Here is a 26,926-nt window from a genome sequence, read left to right on the forward strand (position 1 = left end):
AAGAATGGAATATTGTGTTGTGACACAGTTTACAGATGGTAAAATATGTTGCCAGAGTGATCGCATCATGACACATCTGTGCCATAGAGTGATCACGTGTTCATTGCAAAACACAAGTGCTTTGTCTCCTTTATATGTAGAAGAGCAAGTAAATTGATCTAGTCATGCAGTGACACTGTGCTGAAATGAATAGTGTGACAATTTGCGTGGAATGTAGTCCCTTCAAGTGTACTGGCAAAAATTCTAATATTTGAAAGTATGCCGTAAACACGAAAATTAGAGTGCTGCTTCAAACAGTCTGTTAACATTTTAGTTAGGGTAACTCTAGCTCTTCACATATACTGTCCCAACTGCAATGGCTCAATATAATAAAGCCTTAGTAACACAGTAAAGGTTTATTTCTCTCTCATGTAACAGTCCACTTTGGGTGCTCCCAGTGGGCAGGCGATGTTTCTCCAAACGGTAGTGCAGGAATCCAGACATTTTCCATCTTTACGCTCCACCATTGCTGGGGGCCTCAGAGTCTTCTGTTTCCAGCTGCCAGAAGGGGAAAGGGAGGGAGGAGATGAAAATACCCACTTCTGAAAACCCCCAGCCTAAGAGTGGTATACATCTCTTCCATGCACATTCCTTTGGAAAGAGTGGGGACATATTTAAATGCAAGGGATGAGCTGGAAAACGCAGTCCCTGACTTGACAGCATAGAAGGGGCTGCATAACTTGATGGACAACTAGTTTTCCCTGCCACAGTCTGCTCCTTGGATGCCTGAAGTCTGTGCACACCCTTCTCACCCTAGGACCACCTTCACCTCTCCCTATGCATCCAGTTCAATTCCTGGAATTTGAACAATTAGGCCTGCCTGAGGCTTATTGTGATCTAGTAACCAGTGAACCAAGACAGGCAATCTGCCCCTCCTCCTCCCCACCCAGTGTAAACAGTGGAGCAGAGGCAGCATTTGCACAGCAAACTTTACGGTTCACAAGAGTGGGGAGTGGAGACCAGTGGACATCCGTCCGTTGTGGAAAGTCCTGGCCAGCTGTGGGGAGGTCCCTTGATGAGCCCTGACTCTGCTCTTGGGGAGGAACTCTCTTGTCCACTCTTCCCATGGCCCCGCTCTATTCTCTGGAAGGTTTCTTTCTGCCCATCACCCTGTATCTGAACACAGCTGATGGGCACTGGGGAGGGTTCCCTCCTTGCTTGCTTCTTCCTGGTACAAGTTGAAGGGGCTTGAGGATTCCTTAATATGAGGATTCCTTAATAATCACAGCCCCCCCACCTCACTTTTTAAGGCCAGTATTATAGTGTTCTTGGTAATATAATTTTGTCAAAAATTTAACAGGCTTCTGATCTTCTTGCTTATTTATGGTTTCATATGCCCATAACTTCACACAAAGTTCCTTGCTAGATATAATTGTTAAGCCAGCCTTATTTATTTGCTTATTTTTTTTCATTCTTTTGTCTCTCAGCATGATGGCAGCTACCTTGAGACCATCCAAAACAATAGGCGTGGGTGGGACAGTGGCATCCTTAATTTATTCTATGCTGCAGGATTGAGTTTTCTTGCTTAACTGAGAAATCTTAATGGAACTTGGTGACCTAAAGTTTGTTTCAATCTTTTTTTTTTTTAAGTTTATTTATTTATTTTGAGAGAGAGAGAGAGAAAGAGAGAGGGCTGGGGAGGAGCAGAGAGAGAGAGAGAGAGAGCACCCCCAATTGGCTCCGTGCTGTCAGCATGGAGCCCAAAGTAGGGTTCCATCTCACAACTCTGGGGGATCACGACCTGAGCCAAAATCAAGAGTCAGACACTTAACCGACTGAGCCACACAGGCACCCCCAAGTACGTCTCAGTCTTATCTTTTACTATTTGGGGTATAGCAGGTGTGTTCTGATTTCTGGCTTCTATTTCTTTTAATTTTTTGTTTGCAAAGCAGCCAATATTTTTCCTCAGCTCATATCTTTTTGTTATCCCTTGTTAAATGTGGGGAGGAGCAACCAGCACATAGTAATGTTCTGGCTCTTTCCAACTATTTCCCTTAAAGCCATAAGCTTAGTGATAGTTGTGTTTTGCCATTGCATAATGTGGGTTTACAACTTTCCAGTGTCTGAGATCTATAGCTTTACCACGTGCTGCCCCATCACAAGGGGGACAGCACGTACTTTATATTTTTGTTACTGTGGCACACCACTTGTTTTGCAAAGTCCACCTTCTCTGTGTCACCATCTTCTCTGGCCACTCTAGACCACACTCACCTCTCCCTCTTGTGGCTCCTCCGTCTGAACCCAAGTTTCTGAGCTTGTCATGGTCTTTCAAATGTTCTTGGCATTTTTTGTGATGAATTTCATTTGATTATTTGTCACAAATTATGAGTAATTTTTCAATTGATCTTTTCTGCTTACAAAGTGTGTCATTAATTTAACACTATAGCTAAGCTGTTGCATTCTGGAAATGAATGGAGACAGACTCTGAATGTGAGCAGTTCATGGAGGCCTGGTTCTAACTGTTTGCATTTCCATGGGGATGGATTGATTTTAATTTTTTAAAATGTTTATTTATTCTTGAGACAGAGACAGAGGGCAAACAGGGGAGGGGCAGAGAGAGAGGGAGACACAGAATCTGAAGCAGGCTCCAGGCTCTGAGCTGTCAGCACAGAGCCCGGCACGGGGCTCGAACCCATGAAATGGGTGAGATCATGACCTGAGCCAAAGTCGGACGCTTAACCAACTGAGCCACCCAGGCGCCCCTAGGTTGATTTTAATGTCAGTTGGGGAAGCACATTCATAAGGGGACAGGTTGTGGCCACCATTGGTATAGTGAAGTCAGGTGGTGCACATTTTCTATGTAGTACACAGCAGTATCAGAATTGTTTTCTAGGTAAATATGTGAGTGTGTCCAGTTCAATCAATAAAATGCCACTGTGGGGCGCCTGGGTGGCTCAGTCGGTTAAGCGGCCGGCTTCGGCTCAGGTCACGATCTCGCGGTCCGTGAGTTCGAGCCCCGCGTCGGGCTCTGTGCTGACAGCTTAGAGCCTGGAGCCTGTTTCGGATTCTGTGTCTCCCTCTCTCTCTGACCCTCCCCCATTCATGCTCTGTCTCTCTCTGTCTCAAAAATAAATAAACATTAAAAAAAAAAATAAAATGCCACTGAACATAAAACACTTATATTCTGTGGTTATTGTGGTCTACTTTTTGGTAAATTGTATATATTGGAGGTGTACAACATGATATATATATATATATACATTGTGAAATGATTACCATAATTAAATTAATTAACACACCCATCACCTCACATAGTTACTGTGTGTATGTGTGTGTATATGTGGTGAGAAAAGATATACTCTCTCAACAAATGTCAAATATATAATACAGTATTTTTATGTGTAGTCACCAGACTGTACATTAGATCCCCAGAACTTAGTCATCTTATAACTGAAAGTTTGTACCCTTTTAAAAAAATTTTTTTTAAGTTTATTTCTTTTGAAAGAGAGAGAGAGAGAGGTGGGGAGGGGCAGAGAGAGAGAGGGAGGGAGAGAATCCCAAGCAGGCTCCATACTGTCAGCACACAGCCTGACACTGGATCTCACGAACTGTGAGATCATGACCAGAGCCGAAATCAAGAGTTGGATACTTAACCGATTGAGCCACCCAGGCTCCTCTGAAAGTTTTACCCCCTTTGACTGACATCTCCCCTTATTTCCTGCCCCCCCAACGCCTAGCAACCACTGTTCTATTTTCTATTTCTATGAGTTGAACTTTCCATGTTCACATTTTATAGTTAGGTCAGGAAGATATTTCGTGAAATCTAGCTTTGTGGTAGAACATCATATGTTCTTGGAGTCCTACTTAGTTGAACCAGCCAATGTTGAAAGTCTGCTGGGTGGGAATTTTGGTCAGGGACTCGCTTTATCCAGGTAAGATGGAAAGATCTGTATCTGTCAGGATAGACTGTGTTATGCTGTGGAAATGAGCACCACCCTCAACTCTCAGTGGGCTGACCTAAAAAAGGTAATTTCTCACTCACATCACTGTCTGATGTGCATTGAGGGGCTTTTCTGGCAGCTTTGCCTCAGGCAGTGATGAAGGTAAAAGGGACTTCTTCCACTTTGTTGTGTTGCTTTTTCAATACACTGCCTCCACTGTTGAAGCTGAGGGGAAGAAGAGTGTGGGCAATTGTTTGGGAGTTTCATGGCCGAGATTGAAAATCCTATATATAATTTCTACCCACAACCCATATCACCTGGCCCCAGTGTAACTGCAAGGAAGCCTGGAAAATGTGGTCTTCCCATGGGTCTAGGCAGGGGAAATGAGATTAGTGAGCACTGAGCCAGTTCCTGCTTTGGAATTCTAATGGTATCCCTCCAAATGTGCTGTGGGGAGAGGGGACAAGCCTGAGGGGACAGGAAGGAGGCATGATACATGTCACAAATGGAATCTACTGGCTGTGGAAGTGATTATTGCGTGTTGGATATGATGGAGTGGGAGAATCCCCATTTTGTGCTGAGCTTCTGGGAGAAAGGTAGTGGGCTGCTTTTGACTGGAGTGGGAAGGAGACACAACAGCTGTTGCATATAAGCCTTTGTTCATGCCTCTCTTCTGACCTCAGTTTTGTTTTTTTTCATCATGAGAAATTGATCTTTCACAGACTAACACCATTTTGAGCCAGCTGAGGTGGCCTCACAACCATGAGGATGTAGAGATAGGTTCTAATGATTTGCTGGGCTTGGTTTGCCTGTAGCACATGTGGGGTTAAGATTTCCTCCACCTCCCTTAAATACCTCCCTGTTTCTTTCCAAGATGAGTGCATCATGGCTGTCTGCACAGAGTGTGCTGAAGTGGAAATGGGGCCATTTGGTCATTATTTGGTGAACTTGTGTCCTTCTGGTAATGAAAAGGATACTTAGCCAATAAGCACATGAAAAGATGCTCCCTATCACTAGGGAAATCATTAGGGAAATTAAAATAAAAACCACAGTGATATATATATATATATATATATATATATATATATTATACATATACATATATATATATTATACATATACATATATATATATATTATACATATACATATATATATATATATATATATATATATACACACACACACACAATATACACAAGTGTTGGTGAGGATGTGGAGAATTGGAATCCTTATGTACTGGTGGGAATGTAAAATGGTGTAGCCTTTATGGAAAATAGTATGAAAGTTCCTCAAAAAATTAAAAATAGAATTACCACATGATACAGCAATTCTACTTCTGGGTATATGCCAAAGAAATGAAAACAGTGACTCAAACAGATATTTGTACACCCATGTTCATAGCAGTATTATTCATGATGGCTAAAAGGAGGAAGTGACCTACATATCCATTACAGATGAATAGATAAACAAGATGAGGTATATACATGCGGTGCAATGTTATTCAGCCTTAAAAAGGAGGGATATTCTGACACATGACATAGCATGGATGAGCCTTGAAGATGTTTTGCTAACTGAAATAAGCCAGTCATAAAAATATTGTATGATACCACTTATAGGAGGTATTTACAGTAGTCATATTCACAGAGACAGAAAGTAGCCTGGTGGTTGCCAGGGGTGGGGGAAGGGAGAAATGGAGAGTTAGTGTTAATTGGGTGTAGGGTTTCAGCTGGGGAAGATGAAAAAGTTCTGGAGATGGACAGTGGTGATGATTCTACAATTAGGTGAATGGCCTCAATCCCTTTGAACTGTACAATTGAAAGTAGTTAAAATGGTAAATGTTATATGTATCTTACCACATTTAAAAAAGATATTTTCCCGAATTTCCTACCATCTAAACGTGTGGAGCCTGAGAGAGGGGGTTAGGTGGGTTCTGGGTGAGGATGACCCCGAGCGAAGGTAGAGCACAGTAGCCGTCCATTTTGGGTGGGCGACCACACATGAAGCTGACCCATCTGTAAACAGAGCTCAGTCTTTTCCTGCTTCCATCCAAAGGTTATAAGCGTCTCCTCCTGTAGCCATGGGTGTGGGCTGAAGGAGAGGTGCCGGTGCAACAGTAGTGGGTGACAGGCGTTCGGGCCATTTGCTCCTGCAGCTTCCTCGTGCCTGTGGCTCTGTTTGTGCCCTTCCCAGATCCAGATGTACCACTTAGATCTTACTGTGGATTGCTGCTGGGCTCACACGACCTTAGGACTTGGAGGATCTGACAGGATCCAGTTTATGGTGGGTGGTTCTGGCCACATGGTCTTCTGGCAGCAGCAGGAGCAGATTTCTGGTCTCTGCTGGGTCCATTGTCACTCCAGAAACTAGTTTTTGAGTGGCGTATACTCTCCTGCTGCAGATGGCATAGTCTTGCTCCAGAACACCAGGGGATGATGCTGGGATTTCTCCTATGAGAGTTTGCTATAAATGTCACATGGCGTCTTTTCCCTTCCCTTTTTACAGACTGGCAAATCAAGATAGGTGAAGGTACATATCAGGAAAAATCAGGTAAAAAAGATGGCGGTGTAGTCTCTTGAATCAGGACTGGTGGATGTAGGGAGATGCAGAAGGAAATTGCTGTCTCCCTTTCAAGTGTTAGTTCTATGTGAGTTTTATTCAGATCATGTATGTGCATTATTTTGATACAGATAAGTATTAGTTACAAATATTATAATCACCATTTCATTTACTCACGCATTAATGCCAGCTTTTATTCATTTGTTCAGTCATTCAATAAGTATTTCTTGAGCTCCTTTTTCCTCCGGGGTAGACATTGGGCTGGATATAGGGGAAGGAGAGATGAAGAATCATGGGTCTTAACTGGAGAACAGACAGCCTGGGATGATCAATGCTGTATCAGATATGAGCACCAACAGTGGAGTGCCCAATTCTGGGGAATTTTCTCTTGGTGGCTTCTGGAAGAGTACTCCCACTGACATTCTTCATTCAGGCCAACCTGAATATGACAGTCTGATGGTTGTAGGGTCTGGGTGTCTTCCTGGGTTGGTATCTTGTGAACTTGCACTGGCAGAGATGAGGTGGGGGCGACTCTGGGGCACTGTCCTCAGATCCAGATGGTTGCTGTCTCTTGCTTGCTATCTGTGGGGGGAAAAGGGCCAGGTGGAGGAGGAAGAATGGCCTGAGCTGAGAAGGAGGGAGACTGGGAGGAAGAGAGACGGGCCACTACTGAGAGATTGCCAGGGATAAAAAGTGGGACTTTTGTTTAGACGTTGTTTTCAAGTACCATTGAAGTGATTTCTCGTTTTTATTTTCCATCTTGATGGAAATTTTGTTATTTTTACACTGTCACAGAACAAATGGAGCTGTGACTTAGAGATCACAATGTATATAGCTGTTTTGATGTACTTTTGACAGTTCTATCACGTTTCTGACAGGCACTACTTTTTTCTTCTCTGGGATATTGGGAGTGGGGAGACAGGCTTCTCAGATGCTCTGCTTAGGCTCCGGGCTATGTCCATGTATGAAGACTTGTTGAGGCGCCTGGGTGGCTTGGTCGGTTAAGCGTCCGACTTTGGCTCAGGTCATGATCTCACGGTCCGTGAGTTCGAGCCCCGCGTTGGGCTCTGTGCTGACCGCTCAGAGCCTGGAGCCTGTTTCAGATTCTGTGTCTCCCTCTCTCTCTGCCCCTCCCCTGTTCATGCTCTGTCTCTCTCTATCTCAAAAATAAATAAACGTTAAAAAAAAAAAAAGACTTGTGGGGTCATGGGGAAGCTTCTGAGAAGCCAGCCCCAGGCCTCGGAGACCGTGCGAGTGAGGACTGAGGTCCTGTGAAGGGGTGAATGGGGGGCGTGTGGAGGCAGAGGTGGGCTCTCAGGGCGTGGGGTGGTCAGTATCAGCCTCTCAGCAGAAATCAAAGTCACAGTCCTCACAGAAGAAGAGGAGATCCCTGAGCTGAGTGGGAGGTGGCCATGGAGGTCCTGCGTGGAGACATGAGTAGGGCAAGTTGACAGTGGGCAGTGAGGTCAGGGGACACCAGCACCCACTGAAAAACTGCGTATTAAGGCTGGAACCTTGACTGTGTGCCTGGGGTGTCCTGAATATCCTTGGACCTGTTTTCCCTGGTTTCTCGTAGGATGAGCACATGTGAGGCCTGGAGCAGGTAGGGAAGAGGAGGGGGAAAGTCAGGCAGAATGGTCCCCTTGAAATGCCCACTAAGAAGTGGACTGCTGGAGTGCCACATCTGTGAAACTTTCCCTGATCACCTTTCACTGATTCAACTGGCCACTTTCTCCTTTGAATCCTCACTGAAACCCACAAATACTTCTGCAACATGCTATTGTAAATAACAATAATGGTTGATAAAGTGCTTGCTATGTGCCAATATTTTCTGCCTTATCTTATTTAACTCCCACAGCCATGCTATGAGGTCAGAACTGAGGCTTACAGAGGTTAGGTTCACTGTTTTATACGTCTGATTCCTCTACACCACTGGGAGCCTATGGCAGGTGTGGGCTGTGTCTTTTTCACCTTTATATACTGGGGCATGACGCTGCTTGCTTGTTCAGTGATTGAGTGTGTGAGTGCGTGGACTGAAGTCAGGCACCAGCCTTTCTCTAGAGAAAAGACTGTCCAATTTTATTTCTACTGGTTTTACATCTCATATTCTATGTTCTGAATCTTTCAAGCAGCCTCCTGACCTGTGAGTTGGCCCCTGAGGTCTAGAGATGTCTTTCTAAATGCCAGGATGAAATAGGTTTTCCAGAACCCCTGGAAGGAGGGTCCATCATCAACTATTGACAAAAGTATTCAACCCAGAGGCAACCCAGGCTTCAGCTTGTTCATTCCATCAGGTCTTTAGGGATGGAATGGGGTGAGGAATGGCTTCCAGGTCTAAAGAACCATTTTTAATGTTCATGATCATTATACAGTTATCTTTAGTAATCTGTCCTTATGGTCTGGCTCCTACAGAGTAGTCATGCTGTGGCTTGTGGAAACCCCTTTAGACCCCTTTAAACATTAGACTGGATACTCTGTAAGTACCAAGCACTGTGCTTAAGATTCTACAGGGCTTGAACAAGACAGTCAAGGCAGGACATGTGCTAAGACACCCTCTTCTCTTAAGAGGAGGCACAGAATTGTCTTTATGTCTAGACTCAAGAGCCAGACTGCTTGGGTTCAAGTCTGACCTGTGCTGGCTATCTGGCCTTGGGAAAATTGGATCCTCTGTGCCTTGTTTTCACCATTACAGAGAGTCATTTTCATACCATCTGGGGTTTTAGTTTTTAAAAAATTTTATTGAAATATGATATACATATAGAAATGTGCACAAATACAAGGGTATGGCTGATTGGATTTTCACAGAGTGAACACGCCTGTAAAACCAGTACCCAGCATGTCTTCAGCACCTCAAAATCCTCCCTCATGCCTCCTCAGAGCAGGAGAAGGTATATTATTCCCCGCCCCAAGGATAACCACAAACCTCACTTCTAACCCCGTAGGTTAACTAGTTGTGCCTGTCTGTGAACTTTACAGAGATAGAATTATACAATAGGTGGTCTTTTGTGTTTAGTTTTCTTCTCAGCATCATGTTTGTGAGATTCTTCCTTATTGTTGTATGTGATTGTAATTATTCATTTCCATTTAATTATTTAATAATTCCCATTTACGGGAAGGTGTCAGTACCATAGTGTTGCTATGGTACATGTCTTCTGGTGCACACATGCACACATTTCTTGTCGGGCACATAACTAGGAATGGAATGGCTGGGTCATAAGGTATGTGTATGTTCTGCTTTAGTAGATATGCTGGTCAGTTTTCCACAGTGGTTGTACAACCATCAGTGAGGGAGATCCTCAGCTGCCCCATGTCCAAATCAACCATGAGATTTTCTTTTTCACTGTAGCCCTTTTGGTAGGTCCCCAGCTACACTGGGGGATATAGTTGGCACACCATGAGGTCATTTGGATAATTAGTTATGTTGATGTCTGAAAAGCACTTAGTGCCTGCACAGTGTGAGCATGTGCCATCGTTAGTCCAAGCTCAGGTGTCTTGGGAGATGAGGGATGTCCCAGGTGCCACCTTCCCTCAAGAAGTCACAGTGTACATTTCTTGACTCCTCTGTTCCAGCATGAGCTATAGTGTCTGGGATTTGAAGTTGTCAGTGACTGTGGCTGGGATTCTTGGAACTGAGTGATTGAGGAATCCAGGATCCCTAGTGATTGGAGGACGAGACCGACACTTTGCTTCCCAGAGTCTCTTAATGACTGGTTTCCCAGGAGGGATTTCTCCTCGGACTACCTACCTGGCTCCTACTAAGAGCTGGGCAGAGAAGTGCTGGAGCAGGTGCTAAGTTATGATTTAGGGTTTTTTCTCCTAAGATGTTCCAAGCTCAAGAGCGCTGGGCACATTCTGTAGCCTAAAGGGGTCTCCTGCTGCACAGGCACTGAGGATTGGGAAGGGGCAGGGAGAGGGCACCAGGTTTCTGTGGAGGTCGCCCTGGGAATTGAGATGGCAGTCTGTTTCCCTGGAATCCTTCTTCCTCACGTTTCCAAGACATCCTAAACTCCAGTCCCTCCTTTTTCCCTGCATGCAGCCAGTGGCCAAGACCGGTCTATATTACGTTCTAATTCTCTGACATCCGTTCTCACAATTTCTGCCTTGTGCCTGGACTCTTGGAATAGTCTCCAGCTGCTTCCAGAGAGTTCTTTCCAAGAGAACCTGACTATATTAGTTTTCTAGGGCTGCCATAACAAAGTACTCCAGCCTGGAGTCTCACACAACAGAAATGTATTTTCTCACCCTTCTGGAGGCTGGAATAAGGTCAAGGGGTTGACAAAGTTGGTTCCTTCTGAGGCCCCTCTCCTTAGCTTGTAGACAGCTGCTTTCTCTGTGTGTCCTCACATGGTTGTCTGTCTGTGCCTTGCTATGTCCTCATCTCCTCTTCTTATGAAGACATCAGTCATATTGGATTACAGTCCACTCATATGACTTCATTCAACCTTAATCACCTTTTTTATAGGCCTTATCTCCAAATACAGCCAACATTCTGAGGTGCTAGAATTTCAGCATATGAATTTAAGTGGGGGGACACAATTCAGTCCACAATGCTGACAATGCCTTTTTCTACATGTGACACATCTCCTTAAACATGATTTTATTTTGCTTTCTTGCCTTTGCTCATGCTGTTCTCCTGGTTCTAGGTTGTTTCCCTTTATCTCTGTCTCCAGAGCTCTGTTCCCACATCTACCAGGGAGCCTTCAGTCCTCACAGACTGTTCTCCATGCATGCCTGTCATGCTCTCCTTCTGTTCCACTGGACTGAAGACTTAATCCCAATTTTCTTCTGTTTCCCTGTTGTTTCACAGAGTGTGTTATGCCGATCCAACCTGACTCTGTGCTCCTTGAGGACATAACTCATATTTGTTATTCACTTTTGCATCTGTTTTATGTCAGGCATGTAGCTGGTGATAAATACTATTGTGGATTGGTTAAAAACTGCCTTCCACATGCCCCGTGAGAAGTTCCACTTACCAAGCAAAATACCTCTGGTGTGAGGTGGGAGGCTGCTGTCGTCCTCGACTGGCTTCAGGAGCCTGTGGCAAAGTCATTTTCAGTTTAAGAGGCAATGAATTCAGAGACCTGGGAAAGGTTTAAACATGAGCCTTAAATTATTTGCTTAGCTTTGATTTTTATTTTACAAGATTCTGGGCAGCGCTGGGAGCTATTTGCAGAAGGGGTGTGTAAGAGAGATGAAGAGACTGGGTTTACCTAGATGTTGCCTTATAGAAAAATATATGTGCACTGGGCAGGGTCTTCTCTGGTTCAGAGGCATGAAAAACTCTGGGTTCTGACCCTGGGCTCACGAGAAGGAGATTTGATTTCTGTTCTTGCCTTTTTGTCCCTCTGCTGGGGATGCATTGAGCTAAGCCACTGTTGAGAATGGCCCCTCTGAGGAAGCAAAGGAAGATCAGCTATTTATAGGCTGAAGTCAGACGTGACCCACCTTTTCAGCCTGTAATTTACAGTATATGATGAGAAAATGAACTTCTATTGCCGCAGGAATGTGGAAGGACAGGAGACCGATTTTTCAGCAGCTTGGGGTTTGGCTTATGTGCTTATGAAATGTCTGTGAAAATGGCCACTTTGCTTTGCCAGAAGACTGCATTCCCTGGTCCACAGTCATTGATGCAAAGGGTGCCCATGTCCTGTCTCTCTCAGGGACTGTGGGCATCTTCGCAGCTGTGTAGATGGTGTAGGGAGGGAAGTTTCTGTAATGGGGAGAGAGAAAAAGAGGGTCAGGGAGGAATAGCAGGGAGACAATAGATTTAAGGCAGTGCTCTGGTTTTTCCAAAGCAGGAAGAGTAGTTCTAAGGAGCGGCTTCCCTGGAGGTGGCTTCGACTGACCTCTGACCAGAATCTTGGCTATTGTTTGGGCTATAGCTCCTGGCCTGAGTCTGAGCCCTTGAGGAAGCTCAGAGATTGATGATAACTTTCCAGCCCTCAACAGACTATTTCTGGAGCTCTCCATAGAACATGCGAAACACAGTGTGTGCTCAATCAAGTAACAAACTTATCAAATATTGGCCACAGGCTAGGCACTGAGCTAGGTGTAAAGGTGAATAAAACATACGTTGACCCTGCTCTGAATTTAGAGGGGAGACTGTCACCATGTCAGGCCTCCTAACCCATATACCCCCAAGCCCTGGCATTCACCAGGGTGCTCTCTGAGGGAGCCTGTGGGCTGCACTTGCATCTTTGCTGGCTTCTGAACTAAATCCTTGACTCCCAAACTTACATTTCTGACATAAATCCATAGCATGAAATAGTTTGTTAGGGAGGTCTTACGGAATGGGATGAAAAGAGACGAGGACAGAACCTTGGAGAAGACCAGGAGGTGAAGCTGAACACACAAAAGCAGTGATGAACGAACAGAAAGAGAGTTAGAAGTAACAGGAATCTAGGGTCTTGGAAGTGTGGTTATCAGAGAGTTTCAAGAAGAGAGGAACCAATAGTTTTTTTAAGTTTGTTTATTTATTGAGAGAGAGAGAGAAAAAGAGAGAGAGAGAGAGAGAGAGAGAGAGAGAGAGAGAGAGAGAGAGAGAGAATCTCAAGCAGGCTCAATGCTGTCAGTGCAGAGCCTGACACGGGCTTGATCTCACAAATTGTGAGAGCATGACCTGAACTGAAATCAAGAGTTGGATGTTTAACCAGCTGAGCCACCCAGGCGCCTCAGGAATCAATAGTTTTAAAAGCAGAATAATAAGAATTTGGTAACTGGGAGGTCATATGGCTGTTGACTGAGAAGAATGTTAGGAGTGGAAGAAGTTGGTTGAAGAGTGAGTGGGAGAGGCAGAGGATGTGCCCAGAGAACTCTCTCTATAGATGTCCATTAGATCATGCTTTTAATTATGTTGTTCAGATTTTCTGTATCTTTGGTAATTTTTGTTCTCTTTAATGTATTAATTATCTAGAGAAGTGCTAAAATTTCCCATGGTCATTGCTGATTTGTCAACTTCACGTGGTAGTTTTGTCAATCTTCATATATTTTGCAACTGTATTCTCAGGTGTCAACAATGTTGGAATTATGATATCTTCCTGGGATATCATTCTTTGTGTTACTGGGTTGTGAACATCTTTGTCTCCAATAATGCTTTCCCCTGAAATTCCATTTTGTCAGACTTCTTTTGGTTGGTATTTATCTGGTATATCATTTTTCCATCTTCTTACATACAATAGCTATCTTTTGTTTTTGAGCATGTTTCTTGTAAATAGCATATAACTAGGTTTCGTTTTTTCTATCCAGTCTGGCAATCTGGGCTTCAATGGCTTGAATCTCATCCATCTCATTTCTTGTCATTACTGATATATTTGGATGTATTCTATTTTTTTCTTTGCATTTATTTCTCCTCTTCTTTCTTGCCTTCTTTGGATAGGTAGCACTTTCTTTATTATTCCTTATCCTTTCTACTTATTTGGAAGTTATATATTCTTTTCCTGTTTTCCAATGGTCACTTCAAACAATTTCATGTACACTTTACCTAACATCAAAGTTAATCAATAGCTCAGTCATCCTACTGAAAAATACAAAAACATCATAAAATTTTAACTGGGATTATAACTTTCCTTATTATAAATTTCCTTTATCCAGTATTTTTGGTTCCATCTTTGTTTTTATAGTCCTCAAATTAATCTTAATTTTTATTATTTATATTGTTATTATTACACTTATGGACATGTTTATTCATTTCCCCATTTCATCTTACTTCCCACTTCTCTGACTTCTGTTTCCATTTCCCTAATTTTCATCCTTTATATTTGGAGGAAGAAAATTATTCTTTCAGCAAAAGTCTGTTATTGGTAAGGTTTTTTGTTTGTTTTTGTTTCTTTTACTCTTATTCTTCAGTGATAACTTAGCAAGGTATAGAAATCCAAGTGGACAGTTACTTTTTACTCAGTTTTTTAAAAATAATATTCTATTGTCTTCTGCTTCTTTTGGGTCTGTTAAGACATTTGCTGATATTCTTTTCAGCCATTGTTAACCTTCCAAGAACATTACCCTGAATTTTATGTGATTGATTTTTTTGACTCTTCCTATTGAATTACAGCACAGTTCTACTGGGTTAGTAAAACATGATTTTACTTGCATATTTTTAGATAAATAAAGATTGAGATTCTAGTACTGTATTTTATTTCCACTCTTTAATGGATCATCTTGTAAATACCTTGTGGTTTTAAAAGTGGAGTGTGCACAGATTCATCTATTTTAGGAGGTTTACTATCATCTTATGATGCTTGCCTGTGAGAAAAAGGGTGTGTGGGGCAGTTTGTACACATTTAATTTTCTAAATGTAAGAGATAGACTTGGCACTTTGTGCTCTGTGAAGAACAAACCAAAAGAGAGGGGGAATCTGAATATATGAAGAGAGAAGGGAAAGTTGGTGAATAGGGATTGTGGAAAGCTTGAAAGGGAGCAGAAGTTTTCTTCCTCTGATATGGTGATTCTGCATTTTCTGCCTTTGATTCTTAAACTTTCAGATCTTTCTTCTGAAGGCAAAGTTCACTCAAGCTACTCCGAATCCCCCATGCTGTCCTTGACCCTAATCATGTTCTTCAATAACTTCTTTTTGCCTAATGAAAAAAGTCTAAGCATCCAAAATGGCATTAAGGTCCTCTGAGTTTTAGACTTTTCTTAAATTAGACCACTTCTTAAATGGTCTTATCTCCCATTTCTCCTTTTCACTTACTCTGGCTAGTGAGATTAATCGACTTACTGCTTTCTGAACGTGCCCTATATATTCTCATCTCCCCCGTTTTGATCCTGAGCCCTCTCACCTTGGCAGGCTAGTTCCTTCCCATTTTCCTATTTTCCTCATCTATCCAGAGATCTCTCTTTCAAGGCCCAACACACATCTCTCCTACTCTATGTTTCTCTTTTTCTGAGTCTTTCAACTATGTCTCCATAGAGTCCTGGGCCCTTCCTGGGGATAGTTCTCACCACCTACCTTGTATTGTTATTAAACATAAGTTTCTTCTACCAGACTAAGAAATTCCAAGGGCAGAAAACTTGCCTAAATTTACCCCTGTGATCTTCAGTGTATCTCATAATTAGAGATGCACCCCCTAAAGGTAATAAATGAATGTACGGCAGATGGGATAACTTCTGTAGAATATCTGTGAGCTTGAGGGCAGAAGTGGCCTCGTGCTGGGCTCCCCACTCAGCTCTCACCTGTGGAGGGCCCACATAACTCATTCTGCAAACTTGGGTAGCAGAGAAGGAGTGAGGGACTTAATTGGGAGAACAACACTATGGCTTCATTGCAAGAGAGAAGACCCCTGACTTTGGTAACTAGGAAGACATGACCCACTCCAAGGTCCACTCCCACTTTGGGGTATCTGGGAGGATGAGTTTGGCTAGTACCCTTCTTTGGGGGCATCTATAAACATGAAGGAGCAAGGAATGGACTAGAATGTCTCTAAGAGATGTTCTACTCTGCCAGTCTCTGGAGCCACTCCAGACAGGACCTCCTTGTCTGTTATCTCCCTTTATTTCTATTGCTTGATAATTTGACTGCATTTGGTTCTTCTTGTGGTATTCAGAGGACCTGCCAATTAATCTGTCCACCTGGTCCTAATTAAGAATGACCAAGAGGCTAGACATTCATAAGCCTATAATCAGTTTCTAGAGTTTCTCAACTTTTTCCAAAGGAGTGACACAAAAGCAGTGAGTGGAATCCTGAGAGTGTTCCAGAATCTGACAAAGATGAGGATGTATTTTTGTGATAAAGGCAAGAGCCTGTAGGGTCCAGGGCCTCACTGAACCTGAGGATGCCTTGTCATCTGCTTGTAAGTCAAAGCTGACAGCTGGGCAGGAACTTTCCAGGAACTTTTGTGAGATCTGATACAGAGCAAAGACTGCAGGAAGGTGTCACAGACTTACACTTTGCCACATTAAAAGAGAGCAAAGTAGCTTCTGCATTTTTCTCTCCAGGGCTCAGCATGGCCCAGCTAATCAAGGGGTTTGGCAGTATCAGCCACCAAAGACACTTCATTTTCTTGACAACCCCTATTGCATAGGGTGGGTTCTCGAGAAAAATCTACATCTTGCTTGGCTGACAATGCTGAATACTGTCCTTCTCATCATGAACTCCCAAGGAAGGGGGAAATGAACTTACCTGAATGTGCCCACCCTGTGCTAGGACCTGCACTGGGGACTTGACATGCCAGGCACTCAATTCAAGAGGGTTCATGCTCACCCTCCTCCCCTGGGAGTTCATGATGAGGACGACAGTGTGAAATACACTAAGCTTCTTGACATACAAATTAAAGGCTTTGTTCTAAGAACAGCAAATGCCATTGCCTGCAAGAGCAACTTCAAGCAGCTTCTCTGTGCCCGGAGTCTGCATGCAGAGCAAACTGCCCACAGGGGGCAGAGGCATTGGCTGGGGAAATTTTATATGATTAGTGGGGTGGAGTCAGACCCTCAGCAGCTCAGCGCCCTGCCAGGCCTGCCGAACAGCCACCCTTGTTCAGAGCAAGACCTTCCACAGCAGATGTTTTCTTTTCTTTTTTTTCTGAATTGCTAAATGTGTCTGAATGATGGACGGGACTGGGAAGCACGGTCGTGGGCCTGAATTCTTTGATGCTTCGGCATGTTGTGGGTTCCAGGAGGCAGGGATGGCCAGCCAGTCAGTTTCTGGGACCCATTCAACACTCGCTCACTAAACCTTTCCTGTACACCCGGCAGTCCCTGTGCTGTTTGCTGTCACTGTACCAAGATGGTGCCTTCCGTCAAGGATGCCCTGAGTCTAGTGGGGGAGCCAGAGGTACACAAGGATCTGAGGCAGAATGTGAACAGTGTGGTGCAGTGTGCTCAGTCTTTTCAACATATGTCTCCTGTGGAGAAACATAAATCTTGAAAATTCCTTTAAACTTTGTGTTTCAAAAGCAAGAGTAGGTTTTTTTTTTTTGGTTTCCAAATATGAAATTATAATATTGAATATATTTTAAAAACTACACATGTCCTCCCTGAGATGTTTTTTAAAATTTTTTATTGAGGTGTAACATGCATATATAGTATATAGTATATGAATTTTTACATACATATGCACTGGTATGAATAGCACCCAGATATATAGGGAGTCTTTCCAGCCTCCAAAAGTCTCCCTCATGCCCCTTCCAAGTGAATGACCGCCCCCCAGTCACCCAGAAGTAACTACTATTCTAATTTCTATCAATGTAGATGAGTTTTGCTTTTTCCTGAACTTCACGTAAATACAATCATACATTTAGGATTTGTGTCTGGTTCCTTTGCTCATGCCTCATGATGCATGAGTGGTAGTATATTCTTTTTTTCACTGCTGGGTACTATTCCATTATATGACCCCACACAATTTATGGCTTCATTCAACTCCTTTGAGAATCATTGGTGTGGTATAAAAAGATCTGTGTTTGCAGCCAGATGTAGAAAGTCACAACTTCTTTTCCTTCCTTTCTACATGACTGAGAGAAGTCACTTCACCTGGCATCTTGGTTTTCTCACTTGTGGAATATAGGGGGTCAATGAATTTATAGTATGTGGAACCAATGTGGGTGAAGCCCCTGATGCAGTGCCTGGCACATAGTAGGCATTCAGTGGATGGCAGCAAAGATTACAAAGGGATGTAAAATTCATGTGTTTGTTGCCATGGGTGCACAGAGGCCGAAGAGCTCCCTTTACATGCAGGACATCGAGGAAGGCCTTAGCCAGGCTTGTGGAGTGGGTTGCATTGTAGCAAAAGGTGCCCTAGGGGCAGGCATCATGTGAGCAAAGACACAGAGGACTGCAAATGTAGGGTGTGTTGGAGAGACAACCCTGAGGACACTATTAAGAGGTGAGCTGTGGAGTCCTCATACCTGAGTGGCTTCCATGGTAGCTAGGAAGAACACACAGGTCAGCAGCACAAGATGGGGCTTAAGGCCAAAGGAAACACTGTTGGCTTGAGCTGTTGAAGTCCAGAGGCAAAGAGCTTGTGCATGCTAAAGAGTTCTAGAAAACCATCTGGGAGACAGTGGGGCCAGAGCTGGCCTTTGAGGGATGGCAGAGAAGAGGAAAGAGGCATCTGTTGGTAAGGGAAGGAAGTTGAGAGCACAGCCAAGGCTGGGGAAGCGGGGACACTAGAGCAGATCTGGGGGATGATAAAATATGCCCCCTGATTCCCACCACTGCCACCATTGTCACTCTGGCTAGTGTGTTTTGAGCACTTACTGTGTGCCAGACACTGTGTTAAGTAAAAGGTAGATATTCTCATTTAATCTTCATATGGTTAAATGAAGTAGATCCAATTCTCTCTTCAACTTACAGATGAAGAGACCAAGGTTCAGGGAAGTTAACTAACTGACTACAGCCATTTCCGCCAGGGTTTACTTGTCCTTTGGTGGGGGGAGATGAAGATCTAACACATTGCATCACACCCCCCAGAAAGCTGAGCTAGCATCTCTGGTGGCACCTATCAATCCCTTCTCAGTACCTCAGAACTGGACAGCCTAATAACAGGGTGGACAGTTGGTTCCAGTCAGGTTGCCCTGAAGGGTCTGTCAGTTGGGGGTGCTCCCAAGTTGGGGGTGCTCGCTAACAATTTCCCTGTTCTTAGTAGAGGTTGGGAATTGGGTCTTTACTTTGTTCTCCTGACTACTATGGTCTGGCTTGAGGAGAGAATTTGGGACAGAATGTGTTATGGGTTGAATTTTGTCCCCCCCCCCCACCATTCATATGTTGATGTCCTAGCCCCCGGTACCTCAGAATGTCACTGTACTTGGAGACAGGGTCTTTTCGGAGACAGTTAAAATGAAGTCATTAGGGCAGCCCTACTCCTCTATGACTGATGTCCTTATAAGAGGAGATTGGGACTCAGACACACACAGAGGAAAGACCATGTGAAGACCCAGGGTTGTCTGAATAGACAACCCAGATGGCAGACAACCATCTACCAGCCAAGGAGACAGGCCTTAGAAGAAACCAAGCCTGCTGATACCTTGATGTCAGACATTCAGACTCTATGGCTGTGAGAAACTAAATTTGTGTTGTGGAAGCCACACGGTCTGTGGAACTTTTTATGACAGCTCAGCAGACTAATAGGGAGTGTCATTCAAGTTACCCAAGGCTCAGAGAGGAAAACTTAAGGTTTTAATAACAACAACAACAACAACACAGTGTTAATCATCATCATCAATGTGCATTGAATGTGTAAATATTGAAAGGTCATTTTGTGGGTGACATAACTTGGGTATAAACAGGACATGTTTCTTATGAATAGAGCAGAATTTCTTTGTAAAATCTCCACTGTTTGGGGGTCCCAGGGAGTATTCAGTTATGAGTGCTGCCTGGTGATACTAGTTCATCTATAGATCAGATAAATACAAAATGATTAACCTTAATTTTCCTGCTTATTTTCTGAGAAATGTTTGTGCCTCTTTGGCCGTTGGGTGAAAGGGGGTGGTGTGCAGGAAGGAAGACCTATTAGAGGCCTCAGGTTCCTTTTCTCAAACATCCTTTGAAATGAGATGTGTCTAGACTCCAGGGGCAGCCGGAGCACGCTCACAGAGGAGATATATCACAGAGATATATACCCAGGGACGGTCATAAAAGTCTCCGCTTGTGATGCGTTTGGGTGAGTTACAGAACCAATAGCTTTGATCAAGTGCCCAGCTGTACTCGATTAGCAGAAGGATAATGAGAACTGAGCAGCAAGGGGTGGAAGGCAGGGGGAGGGCAGTGGGGGTGGGGCTGGGGGGTGCAGTGGGAGGAGCCTGTGGTATTTGCCTATCAGAGGCCATTCTCTGAGCTTCTGGGGAGGGGGCCTGCTTAGGCAGTGTTGGGGGTCCTGTGGCCGCCTTAGAGCAGTAATAAGGCCTCCCCTTGGTGCTGCCTCCTCCTTGCCAGGTGCGTTCATCTGTATCCATTCCATTTCCTCCTCCCAGCAGCTCATGGAGAGAAAGGCTGGGAAGTGTGTGCTCCTTTTATGGCTGGAAGTTGGGAGTGGGTGGGACCAGAAGCCCTGAGAGGCTGGGAAGAGGGGAGGGCAGAGAGAGGCAGGCACCTGCTGTGATTCCAGTGGTTCTCTGGCTGTGCTTGCAGGGCACCGGTTCTGGAACTATCTTTTTATCCCCCATTTGGCTTATCCTTGTCTCTCTTTCCATGTTCCCCCCTTGATTCCTACTCTTTGCTTCCCTTCCTCCCTCCTCCCTTCCTTCTTTCCATCCTTCCTTTTTCATCATGTCCTTGTTTCCTCCTGCCTTCTCTTCCTTGCCAGTCTCTTTCTTGTAGAACTCCTTCCCTTTCCCCTTCCTTCTGTCCCTGTTTTCTTTCCCTCTTTCTTCTAATTTTTCTCAATAGTGTCAATAATAACTTTTTTAAATTAACCACTAGAGTTTAGCATTCAACACACACTGGTTATGGCTGGGTACCCTGGACATGTTGAACAGGAGAGAAGAGCCAGTCCTCACGTAGCTGAGGGTCCACAGCGAACACTGATGATAAATAAGAAATTATTGTAAGACAAAGTTGGTGTTTTAAAAGGTCCAATGGATAACTCTCCTCTTCCTCACTCAAGATCTGAGCCAACCAAGATACAAGATGAAGGGGTAAGGCAGATGGCAAATCAAGTCAGCACTGAGATTCACAGGAAGCTGTTATTGGAGAATATAGCTTACACCTTTAGGCAAATGGGCTGCCTGACACTGAATCTTGGTTTCTTCAGCTGGTCCATTAGTCCCGGAAGTCTGGGTCAGGCCAAGGCTCCCATTTGCAGCAGGAGAGTCTGCATCCCAGTGAAAGCCCCAGGGGATGAGCAGGCAGGCATGGGATGTGCTTCCTGCAGGGAACTTGCGCCTAAGAGAGGGGAGGAGGGCTAGGTTAACTAGGTCATGGTTCCTTCTTCCCCTTTGTAAGAATCAGTATAAACTCAGCATGGGTGAATGAGGGGTGGAGAGAGAGGCCAGGAGTATGATGCTGGTGGAAGCTCACCTCCAATGGAGTAAAAAACCAGGAGTGGAAATGTACCTCCCTACCTCCTCTGTCCTGTACCAGCACTCAGAGCAAGTGTGTGTGTATGTGTGTGTGCATGCACATGTGTGTGAGTGTGTGTGATGGTACATAGGAGGAACCTAACTTCACCTAATGTAGGAAGTGACATCTAATCTGAGACTTATAGGATTGCTACCTACCTTGATGTGATAAGGTGTCAGACAAAATTCAGAACAAAGTATGCAAATTTACTTCTCCCTCTAAACTTCTTTATAAAACAAAACTCTGGGGAAGTGTCTCATTCAGTTATTCTGTCAACAAATATATATTTAATTGTCTATTAAATGCAAGCTACTTTACCCAGCAGGAGGAATAGATTGATTGGATGTGGCTTCTGCCCTCCAGGAGCATTTGGACTGTATGCTGAGTAAGACATCCTCATAGAGGGCCAACATGCAAGGTGGGGCATGGAGCATTGGTTGCTTGTTGTTGAAACAAAGTAAGAGCTCTCAGTGAGCTACATGAGGCTTTTATGGGGCTCGTGTGGAGAAGAAGAAAGTTCTTAATGGGGTGGAGGTGGTAAGGAACCAAGCCTTGAATGGCTAGTAGGATTTAAACAGGTAGTCTTGACCTTCTAAGTAGAAAAAAAAAAACATCAGCAAAGGCATGGAGGCCATCAAAGGATGGCAGAGATCAGTAAGTAGTCCAGTGTGTCTCAAATACTGTACAGAAAGGAAGCGGTTGGAAACACTAACTTAAAAGAAGAGATGGGACCCAGACTCTTGAAAGTCAGTGTGAGGGTCTGCCCACACTTTGATCCCCAGTGTTGATGAAGTTTGCTGAGCAGGAAGCATGATGTAGTTGGATGGCTGTTTAGAACATTCACACCCATTGCAATGCTCTTTGGGTTGGAGGAAACAGAATTTGAAGACAGTAGGGATCTTGGAAAGCTTTGAAATAGTCCAGGTTGGAAGTTCTGATTGCCAGCAATGAGGGTGGAATAAGTGGATAGATCTGGGTTGCCCCATTTTGTGGCTTCCTCAGCCACAGTGAGGAAGTGCTCCCAGTGCTCCCCAGCCTATGAACACATAAGGGGAAGAAGAAAAGGTGGCAGCTCACTTATGATTGGAACTAGTCAAGACAGACTCAGAGGAAGCTTATGTGTGTGTGGAGTACAAGCCCCAGTGAGAGAACACTGTGAGGTCCAGTGGGACAGCCTCTCATGCCAGGTCCTATGTGATCAGGGAGTGGCAGGGTCAGAGAGATTGGACCCAGCAGGAGGGCTGGTACTCCATGAGGACTGTGGGGTTCTGCAGGAGAACAAGGTTTGCATCTTCTTGCTGTTGGGCTTTGTCTCATTGTGTAAATTTTAGGGTCCACCAAAGGCAGAAACAATAAAGAAAGCAAGATCCAGAGAGATAGACTTATCATGAAGGAGCTGGATCAGAGTAGCATTCCAAGCCCTGTTTGCAGGTCTCTGCTGTAGGATGTTGTCCTTTCCCTCTGGGGGTGCCAGCGTTCCTCCATTATTGCTTGGACTTCATGACTTCCTTGTTCTCAGAAAGAAAAAGGAGCTTATTAAGTGAAGTGGCTGCCAAGTGTATTTTAAGATGAACAAAGCCTAGATCATTTTTTTTCCTCACCACATACCATACATAATTGTATGAAGGGCAGGATTTATTTGGTTTGCATTATGATTTTTTTCCCTCAAGCTTAATTACAGTGTTAAAAAGGCAACTACAACTTGAAAGAAACAAACCCTACCGTCATGGAGACCAGCATGACCATTCTGGATTTGAAACACAGCTTCTTTGTGAAGGGAATTAATTGTATATGAAACTTTGGGGCTTATGTAAAACACATTTTTATGAAAATAAACTTGAACAGTCATTAAAATGAATAGTTGTTTTAAATAAGACTCAAACTGCATGGTGGTGCCAATGAATTTTAGATGCCTTCTTTATTGGCTTTGTTTTGGGTTCAACTCTGCATTTCTAAGACAATATCAGGGCCCTGGATGTAAGTCTTAGTTTATAATTGGGAATCAAATGTATAGTTCCAATGATAGATTATTAGGGGAGGTAAGAAAATGAATAAGCTTGAATAGTATTCAGGTCTAAGGAACTTCATGAATAAATAATTCTATGTTGGAAAATCCAACATGTTAGAAGGAAGTGGTGCCTGATAGTTTGGCCTCAGACCAAGGAACCAGTTAATGGAACTCAGCTCTCCAGCTTTGGGACAGTCCTCAGGTAATCTGTAAAATCAGAAATGTGAGTGACGACCCCCACGTTCTCCTCTGCTAGCATTGACATGGGATGTCTCTGGCTCAGAGATCTGTATGGTTCAGGGATGAGTCTAGAGCAGAGCTCTCAGTGGGGTGGACTACTTGAAACTCTAGCTTAAACAAGCTCCTCCTTGGGGAAGGAGTGGGGCTTAGACCTCTTTGTGCCTGGTGTTCTGCCCCTCTGCTTGCACTTCTCTACTCTTGTTGGGAAGGTGGTTTTTGAGCAGCACTGCTCAGCAGTGTGAGCTCAACAGCTGTTCTGGGGCAGATGGGAAAGTGACATCTTTTTTAATTGGTGGGAACTCAGGCTCATGTCCCCAGTCCTTGGAAGAATGCCTCACTGTTTCCACACCCCAACCACCCACACACATGTGGTCTCTACCCCACTAAATCACTAGCATCTCTCCTCTCCTTCAGGGTGTGTTTTCCTCCCTACACTGAGGTCCTTGTGGTTATTTAGATAAAAACTTGCATAAAGAAAAAGAAGGAAATATCTTAGAACAGTATGTAAGGATGTATAGGAAGAGTGCCCTCACCTGGCTTTGTATTAACATACATAATTTAATTGATGGTCCATTGACCTCAATTCTAGAATAGATAATGACACCATTTTGTATTTTCCTTTGGGTTGTTGTGCATTCTCAGTGATGTAACACCTCATGCTATTGATATCCTTCTCTACCCACTTCTCTGATTCCCTGCTTATAGTTCTTCCCTAGTTTGAACAGAGAGCCCCAGAGGCAATCAGAGAGGCCTCCAGACTAGTGGCAATTTGTGTAGTGAAGTGAGGGAGCACCCAGGCCATACCAGCCAGAAGCAGAATGTTTCCAGTTAGGTGTCTCCTACAACCTCCAGGTGCTGGTCTGAACTGCTGTAAGGAGGTCTTATTGCTTTCTGCAGGATGTGCTGGATGCACTATTACCCCTACTGGCCTCTGGGTACATTCCTTTGGCAATTTTCTCCATCTACCCACTACCCAGTAAAGGTGTTCGTAGCCTGTGGTGTGATGGTATCAGACACATTGTTTCCATGGCAACCACAGCCCAGGCCCCTCGGAATAGTAAATCTGCTTAGGTGGCTTTCCCTTATCTTTAGGTGTGGGGATGACCTCCACATCCCTACAGTCATCTCCCTGAAAGTGGGGACCAGGTAGGCTCCACCTTCTGCTGCATGGAGAGGGACCCAGGGCAAGAAGGAACGTTACAGGTGCTTGGAAAGGCTTGTGCAATGATTTATTTTTCATGGTGGAAATGCATTCAAACCTAGAAGTTCTGAAGTGCGTTTTGCTCTGGCCCCCCAATGCATGACTAGAAACACGGAGCCTTGACATTTCTCTTCCCTTTCAGTGCCATGGCTCAGTGAATCAATTCAAACCCATTAAGATTTCAGAATGACAGGAGGAGAAAATCCTTCCAGTGAACACTCTTAGGATACTGTGACCGAACACCATTTCCTTAGACCTGGACCATTTTCTCGTTTTGAAAATCCCATCAATTGCAATCCCCTCCTCGAGGCTGAGGATCTCGTTTTTACTTTCCTATTTCTTGACACAAAAGCCTATAGCAAAGGCTTGTAGATACATGAATTACATACTTGTTAGTGACACCATGTTGCCCCATGTTTAAGAGGTAATGTGGAAAGAGTTTTCAATTTCTCTGGGTTTATAAATCTAAAGAGATAATTATCCTTCAAAAGAGTGGGGGTGGCCACCAGAGTCAGGAAACTCAGCATGCAGACCTGGGCTCTGCTCCCAACTAGTCTTATGATCCTTGTTTGTAGGATTCTCAAGTGAAATTGTGTATGTGTGCCTGTGTGTGTGTGTGTGTGTGTGTGTGTGTGTGTGTGTGTGTGTGCGCCTGTGTGTGTGTGTGTGTGTGTGTGTGTGTGATGTCTTAAGCAAACTGGTTTTCTGTGGGAGCACAATTGAATTTTTAAAAATCTAAATTAAGCACATATTCTCTGGGAGCACATCTGTTGCACAGAGTGAGGCCCATTCCATCAATACAGTTGCCTGCAGAGCAATGAAGTCATTCCCATCTAATTCCTGAAACCAGAAATGAGGATAACAGGCCAGTATTAAATATTAAAGTTTTTCACATTTTGGTGTTCTCTTCCAGAGAACACAAAGAGCACTGACATATTTCTGGAGCTCAGGTGGATAGCTAATGGACTGGAGGAGCTTTCAACTCAACTGGAGCGATACATAAAGAGAAAACTTAATTACAGTTAGGATTCTGTGGGTTAACTGGGTAAGCAAGTAGCCTCCATATTTCATAGCATCTAAGACACTATTGATTTTAAGATGCACCATTATTTTATGTACCTCTGAGGAAAAAAGTACTGCCAATTAAACTGTGACCACAATGCTTTATATCTTAGAATTATAATTTTACCCTTATTGAAAGAGCTCTTTAAGATTTGTTTAGATACTTGTGCATACATTAAAATGAAAATACAAGCAAAATATGTTGGTTGTAATATTCTTACATTGTCTTCACAAGGTGGGCTCTGCCGATTGGCTCTCTGATTTAGAGTTGCTGGTGTCTATGGTTCTCTAGGCAATGCCTCTCTCTGTGAAATTAAGACTAGTGAACACAAGCATTTCTTCCCACAGCACTGCACCATTGATCTGGGGGTTTCTTCCCAGACCCTGACACACATTTACAAGTTCTAGAACTGGTGCTTTCTTCATCATACAGGAAGGTATGAATCCAGGACTCATTTATTTTTTTCTTTAAATGATCCTTAAATGGTTCATTGATTAAAAGACCAAGGTTTGTAATTATGTAACCTTGCCACCAGGACAACAACCAAGTGTGCTCATGTGTGGACAGTGACAATGCTGTAACTTCCATCTTGTTTGACAACAATTGTAAGATGCCAACACCAACACCATGAGGGCTGCCCTGGTAAGCTGCTTTCTACTTCCTTCCAATTTCCTTCTTCTCTAATCTCAGATAGCTCTTATATGTGGAACAGTCTTAGGTATAACTCATCCAGTTCGATGCATGGATGAGGATGCCTGATGTTCTCGGTGGCCAAGTCCTGTATGTTTATTACATAGAAATGGGAAGTAGAAGAGAAAGGGCAGAGCCTAGATTCTTGCCTTTGAGGATAGGTAGCTGTACTCACTAGTAATATGGAACTCAAGTAATGATCCAGCTTAAACAGCTCCTTCTCAGGAAATCCTGCTCCAGTATCCTTGCTGTGCTGACATA

The 26,926-nt window shown here is 43.9% G+C and overlaps 1 long non-coding RNA gene across 2 annotated transcripts; it reads right to left on the minus strand.

The window, feature by feature from the left end:
• Positions 1–409: 409 nt before the first annotated feature.
• LOC122216572 lies at positions 410–26,926 on the minus strand. Of its 2 annotated transcripts, XR_006200974.1 has the most exons (6): positions 26,841–26,926; positions 22,846–22,977; positions 21,109–21,286; positions 11,924–12,188; positions 11,452–11,559; positions 410–537 (listed from the first exon to the last, which is right to left on the minus strand). It is a non-coding gene; the product is annotated as an uncharacterized LOC122216572 (long non-coding RNA). The 2 variants fall into 2 exon arrangements; XR_006200973.1 differs by lacking the exons at positions 410–537; positions 11,452–11,559; positions 11,924–12,188 and having other exon boundaries at positions 20,933–21,286.

The sequence above is a fragment of the Panthera leo genome, chromosome A3 (genome assembly GCF_018350215.1).
Source record: "Panthera leo isolate Ple1 chromosome A3, P.leo_Ple1_pat1.1, whole genome shotgun sequence".
In the NCBI taxonomy this organism is placed as follows: Eukaryota; Metazoa; Chordata; class Mammalia; order Carnivora; family Felidae; genus Panthera; species Panthera leo.